Genomic DNA, 12,415 nt, shown 5'->3' with positions numbered 1-12,415 from the left:
GAACTGGTTCGTACTCTTCATCTTGGTTGTCATCTGCTGTAGAAATGTTTGCAGTTTCATCCAGAGTGGTGTTCGTCACGCTTTCTCGTTCATAAAAATGTGAATCATGGTTAAGAACAGCATTGACTATGTCAGCATCAGACATGACATCGAATTCCGCATTCTCGTCTTAATTTTCGCCTGCAGCCGCTTTACCAGCAACCATCAGTTGAATTGTTACACTATCATCCCTAGAGCACCGGAACTAATATTTGCAATGTTAACATTTCAAACATATTAATGGAAAATGGTCGAAATTGATCGAGTGCGTCAAGTTAGGAACCGCGTCAAATATGGTGCCTTCACGGTAGCCGTGATTTTTAGCCAAGCTCAACTCGTGAGAGTCGATAGACTACGATTTTTCTCAAGTTGAGGGGTCCCATGGCCAGGCATGGAAAATCATTTGCATTCATTTCACACATTCATTTACATTCATTTGCCTCTAACTTTTTTCATCAACAGCATTTCGCAAAATGATGTATAGAGCTTTTGTAGATTTTGTTATTAGCTACAAGTTATGTTCATAACTCAAATCTGTATCTCTTATGCATCACGAACTAGAGCGGGCAGAACTTGTTACTGTTTTTCAGTGAATGTAAAATACATTCACTGAGAAACAGTAGTGGCTTCTGTTCGCTCTGCTTCGTCATGCATATGAGATACGGATTTAACTTGTTAACAAAAGTTGTAGCTTATAATAAAACCTACAAAAGTTCCATACATCATTTTGCGGAATGCTGTTAAAGAAAAAAGTTAGAGGCAAATGAATGTAAATGAATGCACGAAATGAATGCAAATGATTTTCCATGCCTGCCCATGGCGTGGTTGGCTACACGTTCGCTTCTCAAGCGGATGGTCCATGGGTTCAATTCCATTGATCTTCTTATTGAATTTTGATGTATTTTAATGTGCCTCATGATAGGTTATTATCCAAGTCCGATTCTGGTCACTTTCCCGGGGCACCTGGAACTTGTCCGGAAGTGGCCAATATGGTCCAAGGTACTTAATTTTTTCCACTATTGATCTGGTTATCGAATTTTGATATAATCTGATGTGTCGCATGATACATAGGTTATTATTCAAGTCTGGTTCTGGCCACTTTTCCGGAACTTGCCCGGAAGTGGCCAATATGGTCCAAGGTATCTTGATATCGAATTTTGATTTAATTTGATGTGCCGCTTAATGGGTTTTGTTCCTTTCAAGTCAAATTTAGCCTCATGACCCATAAACGCCGGAACTTGTTCCGGCCATATCTACAAAACCAGTGGTCCGATTCCATAATCCTTCAATAGCGTTCAATGGGACCACTAAAAACATTTTTTTTTATGGCTCGATTATCCGGAGTGAAATTTTTTTCAAGACTCCGGATAATCGAGTCCGCCCTGTAACTCGACAACAGTAGGATGTGGAGTTTTGACTTCTTGAGCAGAGTTGTTTATTTTATCAAGATAAAAAACTTTTCCTAAGTCGTCAAGTCTTCAAAACACCATTTCAATGCATTAAAAAAAGTTATAGAAAAATACATGCTCCACTAAAATGATGAAATCTCAAAACCACCAAAATATATCTCTCTCAAATTTTGATATTTTGTTTATCAAGTATTGCTTTATTTTTGCTGAAAATGTCAGGTTGCGATTTTTTGCGCTTTGGGAGATATTAAAGTTCAAAAATTGTTGTTGTTTCGGTTTTCTTACAATATCTTTACAATTTGAAGCTTAAACCAGTATGTTTCTTCACAAAAAATATTTATTTAATGTATTTGCATAAGAAAAAAATATAACATATATGGATGTCAGCAAAAAAAAAACCGAAACAGAAAGAAAAAACCATATTTTCGACTTTTTTTTAACTCCATATAACTCGGAACTAATAGGCTGTGGAAATTTTACGTCTTCAAAAGAGTTGTTTATTTTGTCAAGGCAAACAACTTTGCCCAGGACATCAAGTCTCCAAAACGTCAGAGAAAGAAGTTACATTATGGCGCCATCTTTGCGGAAGAGTTTTGAACTATTTGTTTATGTCAATAGATGGTCCATATTATGATGAGAAGCTTTACCGAAGACACCAAGTCGCAGAAATGCTTCGTTTCGGAGTTATTAATTTTGCTCCGCTAGATTGCGTTTCTGACCCAGTGTGCAATCTTAGGACGACCTCTAAAAGAAAACTGTATTATTGAATTATTTTTTATACATTGATTTATCGTAAATTATTTATTCTACGCTGGGACGGGACTTGACAATCGGATAGCGATCAGTGATGCCACATTTTTTCGAATTTAAATCTGTATTCTCGCGTAATATTTGAAAAGGGTATCTCCTCGTTGATCGATTCTCTTCATCGACTTTCTCTTTGATTTACCACGGCATTATAAACGAATTTCTCGCTAAGCTCGCAGGACAGTTCGACAGAAGATTATGTTAGCTTGCGCCTGAATCAACACACTGAATGGGAAATTCATTTGAAGTCGAGTTATTCGCAGAAGAGAAAATCGATCAAAAATGATAGGCCCTTTTCTCGTGTTGCGCGAGTATTTTCATCGCAACAAAAAAATTTTTAATCTGTATCTGGCTGACAAAATCTGTAAAAACATCTGTTGAAATTTGCGTATTATGGTCTCAGTGCGGATTTACGTAAATCTCCATTGAGAAAATTCATAGTTCAGAAGGAGTTTGTTCTAAGTTTAAAATCATGAAAAATGACTAAAGTTTGCTTTCTAAAGAATTTTTCTATTTTAAAAATCTTGAAATCCTACAATCTTGATGTGTATTGTATCTCTTCTACATTCTGAAAATAATGTTTTGTAGCAGTTATGAGAGACAAATCTGTTGCCGGCTGAAATTTCCCTAATGAAGTAACTATCAGAATTCCCTAGAAATTGACTTTTTTATGTCTTAGATTACGAAAACCTTTATTTGGACATTGGACATAACACAGAACTTTTGCTGGAAGTTTAGTCGAATTGCATGCAATTATCTTTATTTATGTAATTACGCTTTTCAAATATAAAAATATCCAGTTGACTCTAAGAGTCACAAACTGTAAACGAAAGGTTCCAAGTTTAATCCAAGCTTAAATAATAATATTTACTTATTGATAAATACGATTTAGGTTTGATGCTCAGATTGAACTCAAGTTGCTTGAAGGGAAAAAAATGATTATTTATCGTAATTAATCAATATAAAAAAATAATGTAAAATACATTCCCTTTATTTAAAAAAATCTGAAAAATCTGTATATTTTTCAAAAATCTGTAATCTGTATATACAGATATCTGTATCAAAAAATTTAAACAAAATCTGTATGATTACAGATAAATCTGTATATGTGGCATCACTGGTAGCGATTTCAAACCAATTTGCTGTCAAATCCGAGCCAGTTTATGATTGGTCGATTTGACAGCAGCAATCGTGGAATAAAAAGGACAGAGTGGCTGACAGAGATGCCGGAATTAATGTTGATGTCAATGGCGTTGTTGATGATGATGATGGTCCCACCTCTTACCCCTACAAAGGTTTGAGCTGGACGATTTATCTTTAAGATAATTGAATATGACATTTTAACCAGGTTGGCAAACAAAATCGAACTGGTTTCAGTTACAGATATAGATTCCCTCTAAAGTTTACAGTTGCTTCACAGCGATATAAATGTGGAAAAGCTCAGGCGTCCACCTCTTAGTTCGCCTTTTTGTCCACCTAAAATATTCATAAGTATTACAAGCAATCAAGAGTTAATGAACAATCAACAAAGCATCCTATTACACTAGTAACCCCGCAATTTGATGCTATCATAATTTTCAGCAATGTCAGGAATGCTCACGAACCCCCAACATTTGCCAGAAAACTTACTACTAACTCAAAGTATCTTCCAAATAAGCTTCAAAATTGCATTTTTTTTTTTTTATCAAATGTTAAATTCAGTCCTCTATATCCGTAATACGCGCGCGAGGCTCAAACCTTTGTAGACTACTTTTTTTTTTAATTAATCTACTATAAAATCATATATTAAAAATCCATCATCACCCTCGTGGCGAACAGAAATAGTTTTTGCAGTGCTACAATAATTATTAAAAAGTCGTTATGACAGCTATCCATATAAAATAATCCGTTAGAGATAACTTCGTCAAGATACATAATTTGTCAATTCATAAAAAAATCACTGGATAACTGTTCAAAAGACAGTTTTAACGTGTGAAATGCAGTGTCTTTTAAATTCTGTAAGTGTTGCTAAACGTTTGATATGTCTAGGCATCGAATTGAAAACATTTATTCCTTTATAATATAATGAATTTTGTGAAGCACAAGTCAAGAAATGTGGTGTTCTTATTTCAACCGCGTTTCTAGTATTATATCTATGAAAGTCACTTCCTCTTTCAATTCGATCACACAAATATCGAGGCAGCAAACCGTTAACTACTTTAAAAATGAACACCATAGTCAAATATACAATTCTTTGCTTCACCGACAACCATTGTAAGGCGTCTAGCATCAAAGTTGAGGAGGTGAATCTATTACATCTCGAAATCTAACGCATTATTTTATTCTGCAAGCGCTGTAATCTCGATATTTGTGTTGCATTGGCCAGAAATAAAATGGAAGGGCAAAAGTCAAGATGAGGAGAGATGATTGATTTGTATAGCTGTATTTTACTGGCAATAGTTAAATCATTTTTCAGTCGACATAGAATTCCATACTTCTTGGCAATTTTCTTGATGACATTGTCAATGTGAGAGTTGAACTTAAGTGTGTCATCAATAATCACGCCAAGATATTTAATCTCCCGAACGCGATCAATAGTCTCATCATCAATTACAACAGAGACGTTCTCATTTACTCGATTCCGCGAAATTACCATAAATTTAGTTTTACTTGTATTCAATTTTAACTGCTTATACTTCAACCATCTACTTAGAGAACGCAAATCTTCATTCAAGTGTAAAACGGCATCATCTAAATCCTTAGCTGCAATGAATAACACAGTATCATCTGCAAAAAGATTAATGTCGCAAAATCGTAAAACACGTCGCAAGTCATTAATATACATAATAAATAACAGGGGCCCTAATACACTTCCCTGGGGCACTCCAAGGTTATTCCCCACGGGACTGGAAACAGAATCATTAAAAACAGTCCGTTGAGTTCTGTCAGACAAATAGCTTTCAAACCATTTATATGCAGTACTCGTAATTCCAAAGCGCTTGATTGATCTTAACAATAAGGGCCTAGAAATTGTTTCAAAAGCGCGTTTAAGATCCAAAAAAACAGCAACAATCGTATCTTTACACTCCAAGTTATTTTTCCACTTCGCTAATACCAAATTCAACGCGGTTTCACAAGAATGACCTTCCCGATATCCCGATTGTTCTGGTATCAACAAACTATTACTATTTAAATACTCCAACAGCTGGCCTTTAACAACAAGTTCTAAAATTTTCTCTAATGTGTGCAACATGTTGATGGGACGAAACTCTTCGGCTTTAATCGTTCCAGCAACTTTTTGAATAGGGACCACTAAGGATTCCTTCCAAATTTGTGGCACATGTCCAGTTTGTAATGATTCATTAATAAGGTCCAGCAAGATGTGGCCAATGACATGAAAGCAATCTTGAATAACTCTAGCATTAACATTAATCGTTAATCGTGTTAATCGTTTATATTTGCGAAAGGAAAGTTGAAAAATTGAGTGCACTGCGTGTTTAAGCGATTGATATTGTTGTTTGTTTATGGTTGTTTTTATTGTGTTGAGCAAAAATCTAGACCAACAATTTATATAGGTGGAACAACCAAACGTAAACAATGGCTTTAAACACAAAATTCTCGAGAATCAAGACACTCCCACGCAAACTAACAATCCCATTCGATAAAGGAAGTTTGCTCTATCAGATGACGGTGTTAGATTGCTTGGATGTGCTTTGATTCTCGAGGAATTTGTGTTTAAAGGCCTAAACGCAATGTGGGCGGAAGCGGAACGGAAACGGAAAGTTTGACAGTTGTCACAAATGACTTCAAGATGCCTAACCGAAGTCGATTTGGTTCTAACTAGTTTTCAATCCGACAAGTTGGCTTACTCAGCTGCCACTGCCGTTCCACTTCCGCTGTCATTGCGCTTGGGCCTTAAAGCCATTATTTACGTTTGGTTGTTCCGCCTATTTCAATTGTTGGTCTAGAAATAATGTACAAGCTGCTAGGCTGCGGTAGAAACTCCGAATAAAATCCAAATTAAAATAGAAAAAAAATATTTTACATTTCTGGCATCATTGGTCAACTCCGTCAAACACCACGCATAACTTTCCTTAGGGCATTCTTCAAAAACATTCAGAAGAGTGAGCAGCTCCATTGTCGATTGTCCGTCCCGGATTCAACGCACTTACAGAACTTTTCATGATGCCATTTTTTTATCACGGTGTCCCTGTGACCGTTATTGTCAACAAAAAAATGTCCATCAATTCTGTGTATTCCATTCGAGTTGGAAATCATCTGTGAAGTTAAAAATCATCCATCTAGGGTTTCGTAAGATAGGCTTTTAAGCAACTTTGTAGTTAAATTATCAAAATTCCAAATCTGATCGATTACCTGTTAGAGCACGAGTTCCTCAGGGTAGCATTCTTGGACCTATTTTCACTTCAGACCTCCCTGATTTGCCTCAGGGTTGGCACAAATTTTTGTTAGCTGATGACACAGGCATTTCCGCTAAAGGAAGAAGTCTTCTTGTTATTTGTAGCAGACTGCAGAAAAGTTTACATATTTTCTCTTCTTATTTACAAAAAGGAAGATTTCCCCCAACGCTTCCAAAACTCAACTTATAATATTCCCACATAAGCCTAGAGCTTCGTTTTTGAAACCTAGTAGTAGTCACATAGTCACTATGAACAAGGTTCCAATTTCCTGGTCAAACCAAGTGAAATATCTTGGATTAGTACCTGACCAAAAATAAACTTTTAAAGATCACATTGAGGGCATTCAAGCCAAATGTAACAAATATATAAAATGTTTGTAAAGGGTGTCCACGATGAAATTGCCACACACAAAATTGATTCGCAAAATTCGAGTTTTCATCCGATTGCCATCAAATTTTCAGGGATTGAGAAATAACTATTAAACTTCATTTTACCATTTTACTCGTATTTTATTTACAGTTCATGCGCAAATGCCCGCACCTTGGCCTTAACCCCGGCCATAAGATTCTGCACAACCTGTGAATCAACCGTTTTTTGCATATAAACCCATACTTTCTTCAGTTCCTCGACTGTCTTCACTACCTTAGGTCGTTTAAGAAGGTGCTGCTTCATAATCGCCCAGTACTTCTCGATGGGGCGGAGCTCCGGAGTGTTGGGAGGGTTGAACATTTTCGGCACGAAATTGACCTTATTGTCCGCATACCACTTCAGCACGTCCTTGGAGTAGTGGCATGAGGCCAAATCCGGCCAGAAGATTGTTGGGACGTTGTGGGCATTCAGGAGAGGAAGCAGCCGCTTCTGGAGGCACTCTTTTATGTACACCTGTCCGTTCATCGTGTCCTGGGTCACGAAAGGTGCACTCCGCTTCCCGCACGTGCAGATGGCTTGCCAAACCAGGAATTTCTTCGCAAATTTGGACATCTTCTGAGTGCGGACATGCTCCGGAACGCTGAACTTATCCTTGGCCGTGAAAAACAGGTTGCCGGGGATCTGTTTGAAGTCGGCCTTCACATATGTTTCGTCGTCCATGATGCAGCATTCAACTTTCGTCAGCATGTTGAGGTACAACTTCCTGGCACGGGTTTTGGCGGACTTGTTCTGCTTCTCGTCGCGATTAGGGGCCTTTTGTACCTTGAACGTTCGAAGCCCAGCCTTAGTTTTGGCCTTCTGGACAAAACTTCGGCTTAGGTGCAGCTTCTTAGCCACATCCCTAACGGAGGCGTTCGGATTTCGGTTGAAGGCCCCAACTACGCGGTTGTGATTTTTGGTGTTGTACGGAATACTATTTCCTTCACTTCTGGGCTTCCGATCGGTGGTCAACCGTTCCTCGAATCGCTTAATCACTCGCGACACCGTGGAATTCGCGATTCCCAACGTTTTAGCGATGGAACGATGCGAGAGATCCTTGTTCTCGTGATGAATGCGCAAGATTTTATCACGCACGAGCTGTTCTTTCGACTCCATTTCCGCGAGTTTTGATCACAGGACTTTAAAACTTGCAGGATGTAAATAATGCACTATGAACTAAATCCACCCAAATTTTCATTAAATTCTACCCAACGGTTAAAAAGTTAGAGCAATTTCATAGTGTGGCAATTTCATCGTGGACACCCTTTATCCTCTTATAAACAGAAAATCCAAACTTTGCCTGACGAATGAACTTCTAATATTTAAACAAGTTTTTAGACTGGCCATGCTTTACGCTGTGCCAATATGGTCTAGTTGTTGCACTACCAGAAAAAAAGCATTTCGAAGGATTCAGAACAAAGTTGTAAAGATGATTTTGAAGTTGCCTCCCTAGTACAATACTACCGAGGTACATAGAATTTCGAATGTTGAGACTTTAGAACAAATGTCCAACAAAATAATGAATAATTTCAGATCTTAGATATGATTTAGTGTTAGTTTTTTTAGTTTTAAGATGTAAATTGTTATACTGACATGCAGGTTTAAACAAAAAAAACCTGTTTAAAATACTGAATTGCCAAGGCAGGAACAATGTAAAAACACTTAGATATATACATAACAATTAGGGTTGGTAAGTTACTGTAGTAGCTGGAGCACCTAGGTAAAAATGGAATGTAATTTATTTTAAATTTTGAACAAATAAAGAGTAAAAAAAAGTTTATTTCATGAAAACAGTGATAAAATTATCGTTTGTGCATTTTTCAAAAGATTTTTTTTATGGAAAGTTGGAAAATTATTTATTTACAGATACAGATACGTTGAGTTATTTCCTATCGATTGGTGTATTAGGATTTTAATTTCACCTATAAATGACAAAGTTACAATCGTTCAAAACCTAACACTATTTTGTCACACTTTTTTTTTTATTTCCACCCCAGTTAGTTTACAAAGACGTAGTTCTACGTCAAAACGGTCAAAAGTATGAACTTTTTGAGCAAAAAAGTTTACCGAAACACCAAATGTCTAATACTAAAGTCAAAACCATTAGCACTTTTGTCTTGCTAAATCGCATCCTGGACCAGTGTGCAATGAAGTCTAACCCCGTACACCGTGTACGCGAATGAACTTTTTTTCAATAGTAGGGTTGCACCTCTCCGAAATACCTAGAAGGGAGAAATGAATGATAGATGCGCTTACAACAAAGCCAACCAAACGTACGCTGAGTCGGTGTAAATAATACGTTTCAAATCGTTGTCATAGACTAGGTAGACTCACTGAAGCGATGAATACCCGGAGCCAGACGGTGTGCGATGCGGAATCGATAAAATCTATCAAGCGAATGAAAAGAATTATGTGACACCAAAGGCCAACAGGGAAATCGAAGATTCGTTTGATCTATCGGGATGGAACTTGAATTACGGCATTTGTAGAGATACAGACGCTGCGCTGCAGTGTCACGTCGTTTTCGTCGCCTTCGTCGCTTTGTTGGATCAGGTGGAATGCCTGCAGCAGGGTGCTTGTATCAATCAGATTTGATTATGACCGCGGTTGATGCTTTAGTAATGAGCTTCAACAGTCAAGCTTCGCTATGTTTAAAGGTTAAGGTAATTTTATCCCGTGCCGCCTCGCTTGATCCTTTGCTGACGCCATCTCATTGTTAGCCATTTTAAGGTTGAACTACCCTCTACCCCACAACAGCGCCCATTCGGTATTTGGGTCAAGCGATCAAGCCGCCATAATCCCTCCCGCCGTCGCAAGCAAACTGAGTAAATTGTAATCCCCCAACTTATCCATGCCACATTTCACACACACTGACTACCTGCTTGCTCCCCATTTAGACTTCCTCTTCGACTTGGTCTCGGATTAGAGGGCTTCCAAGGAAGTTTTCGTTTCGTTACAGCTGCTTTAAAGTAGGCAGCAAAAAGCAAGGAAGAATTTGTACTCTGTGCCCAGTAGGCTCAAAAGCGAGAGACAGGTTGCATCGCGGTCCCCTCGGGCGGATTAAATTTCCCACAGGAATTGAATGCAAAGGAAATGTGTGCTGCCGGCGCGTCGTTTATAATGGTCACATGAAGGTTGATTCCGTATTTACCTGCCCTGCCAGGAGGAAGTTGCACGCGGTTTTTTTCCCTCGAAAGAAACAACAACAAAGGAAGAACTCGAGACCATATGGCGTACCTTCCTATCTGTATTGTTGTTGTTCTTCCCTACATTGCAGTTTGTATTGCCATGCCCTGTTCTGAGATACCCACATCGTTTCTTCCTTTCTTCTCAGACGTGGTCGAAGAGTGACTGCTGATTATTTTAAATTTCGTTTCCGTATCGCCTTCCTTCGGTGTAATTAATAAACAAAAAATACCCGGATTCATCCTCTAGAGGGTCTTCGATTCTGGGTCCACATCAGGTAAAGCAATAATGAGCACGCATAGGAAAAGGGAACAATGAAAGAATGCAGGACTCTAACGAGAGAGCCGAAATTAAACCGAAAAGTGAACCGTGCTTCGCTTGTTATTCAAAATAATTAGGATTGGATTTTTCTCTAGTTTCTTATCTTTATAGGACCAGATGCCTACACACTTAGAAAAATTCATGTAAATTTAGGTGCTCTGAGAGTGACATATACGAGCGTCATTTTTGACATAAACAGTCATAACAGACGCAAAATAAAGCTCAATCAAACGTGCTTTTCGTCGATCAACGAATTTTTCAGTCTCATATTTTATGTCAAAGATGGATTCCGTCACGTGTAAAATTAGTTATTTCTAAGAGTGTATGAAATTTGTGATGATCATTTGAAGTCATCACTTTTGTGTGTATCTTCAATCTAACCACCACTGGCCGGCAATGGTACTATGGACGACGTTAGGCGTTTCAGAGGGAGACAGGATGGTCCCTCGTAGCTCAGCAGCAATATGGGGGGGAGGTGTCTTGATTGTGGTATCCAAACGCCTAAGCATCGATCCTGCTCCAGTTTGCTTTTCTCTAGAGCAGCTGTGGGTCAAAATAACGACGCCTCGTAGATCAATAAGTATTGGCGCTATGTATCTACCACCAGACCGGAAATCTGATTCGAGCAGCATTGCAAACCACATCAGTTCGATTGGTACCGTGTTCTCTCGACTAGAACAAAACGACCTAGCTCTGGTATTTGGTGACTACAATCTGTCTGGGTTCTCATGGAACGTTCCTGCAAACGATGTTCCTAGCATTGATGTTCTTCGCTCGAACATGCCCGCATCCTGCTGTGCTCTCCTTGATGGTTTCAACCTGCATGGCTTAACGCAAAGCTTGATCTCGTTCTGGCGAACGAAGCTGCAGAACTGGAATGTTCTATCCTAGAAGCCCCAGAGCCTTTGATTGGCATCGACACCAATCATCCTGCGTTGGAAGTTTCCATCAACCTATCTGTTCCTGTTCGCTACGATAACCCCCCTGTTGATGTACATGAGCTCGACTTTCGTAGAGCAGATTTCGTCGTGCTGAGTCACTCGCTTGCCCAGGCAGATTGGCAGTTCCTTGACACGTGTTCATCTATTGATGAAGCCGTCAACTACTTCGCTGAGGTCGTTGGTCGGGCAATAACTGATTCTGTCCCATTGAGGAGACCCTCTCCCAAATCCGCATGGTCCAATGCTCGACTAAAGAATTTGAAGCGTCTGAGATCGAAGGCCCTCCGTAAATACTGTCGTACTCGTAGGCCATTCACCAAACGATTATTTTCAACAGCGAGCAACGAATTTCGCACATATAACCGCATTCTTTACAAGAGCTACACAAGGCGTGGTCATTCGTGGATACCAAACGAAACGAGGAGGGGCTACCATTCGAAATTCACCTGGGCGATAGAATCGCCAGCAATTCCCTTGAGAAATGTAATCTTCTGGCAGAACATTTCAAAAGTATTTTCAATGACACTACGACTTCGTTGTCCCAAGTTGCTGAAGCGGTGAGGGACACTCCCAGTGATGCTTTCAATTTTTCGATTACCTTGGTTACAGTAGACCTCGTCGAATCCGCCATCAAGAAGCTGAAATTTTCTAATGCTGCTGGCCCTGACGGGATCCCCTCAAGCATCCTGAAGCGATGCTGTTCAGAGCTTACAACACCGCTTTCGAAGCTGTTCAATAAGTCATTACAGCAGGGGGAGTTTCCTACGCGTTGGAAATCGTCATTCATGTTCCCGATCTACAAGAAAGGAGACAAGAGAAACGTCGAAAATTACCGAGGGATCACATCACTCAGTGCCTGCTCTAAAATTTGCGAAATCATCATCAACGCCGCATTATTCTCTAGCTG

The sequence above is a fragment of the Ochlerotatus camptorhynchus genome, unplaced genomic scaffold (assembly GCF_037179485.1).
Source record: "Ochlerotatus camptorhynchus isolate MF236.1 unplaced genomic scaffold, CSIRO-AGI_Acam_v1.1 ptg000365l, whole genome shotgun sequence".
Lineage (NCBI taxonomy): Eukaryota > Metazoa > Arthropoda > Insecta > Diptera > Culicidae > Ochlerotatus > Ochlerotatus camptorhynchus.
Note: the sequence above shows the minus strand (reverse complement) of the source record.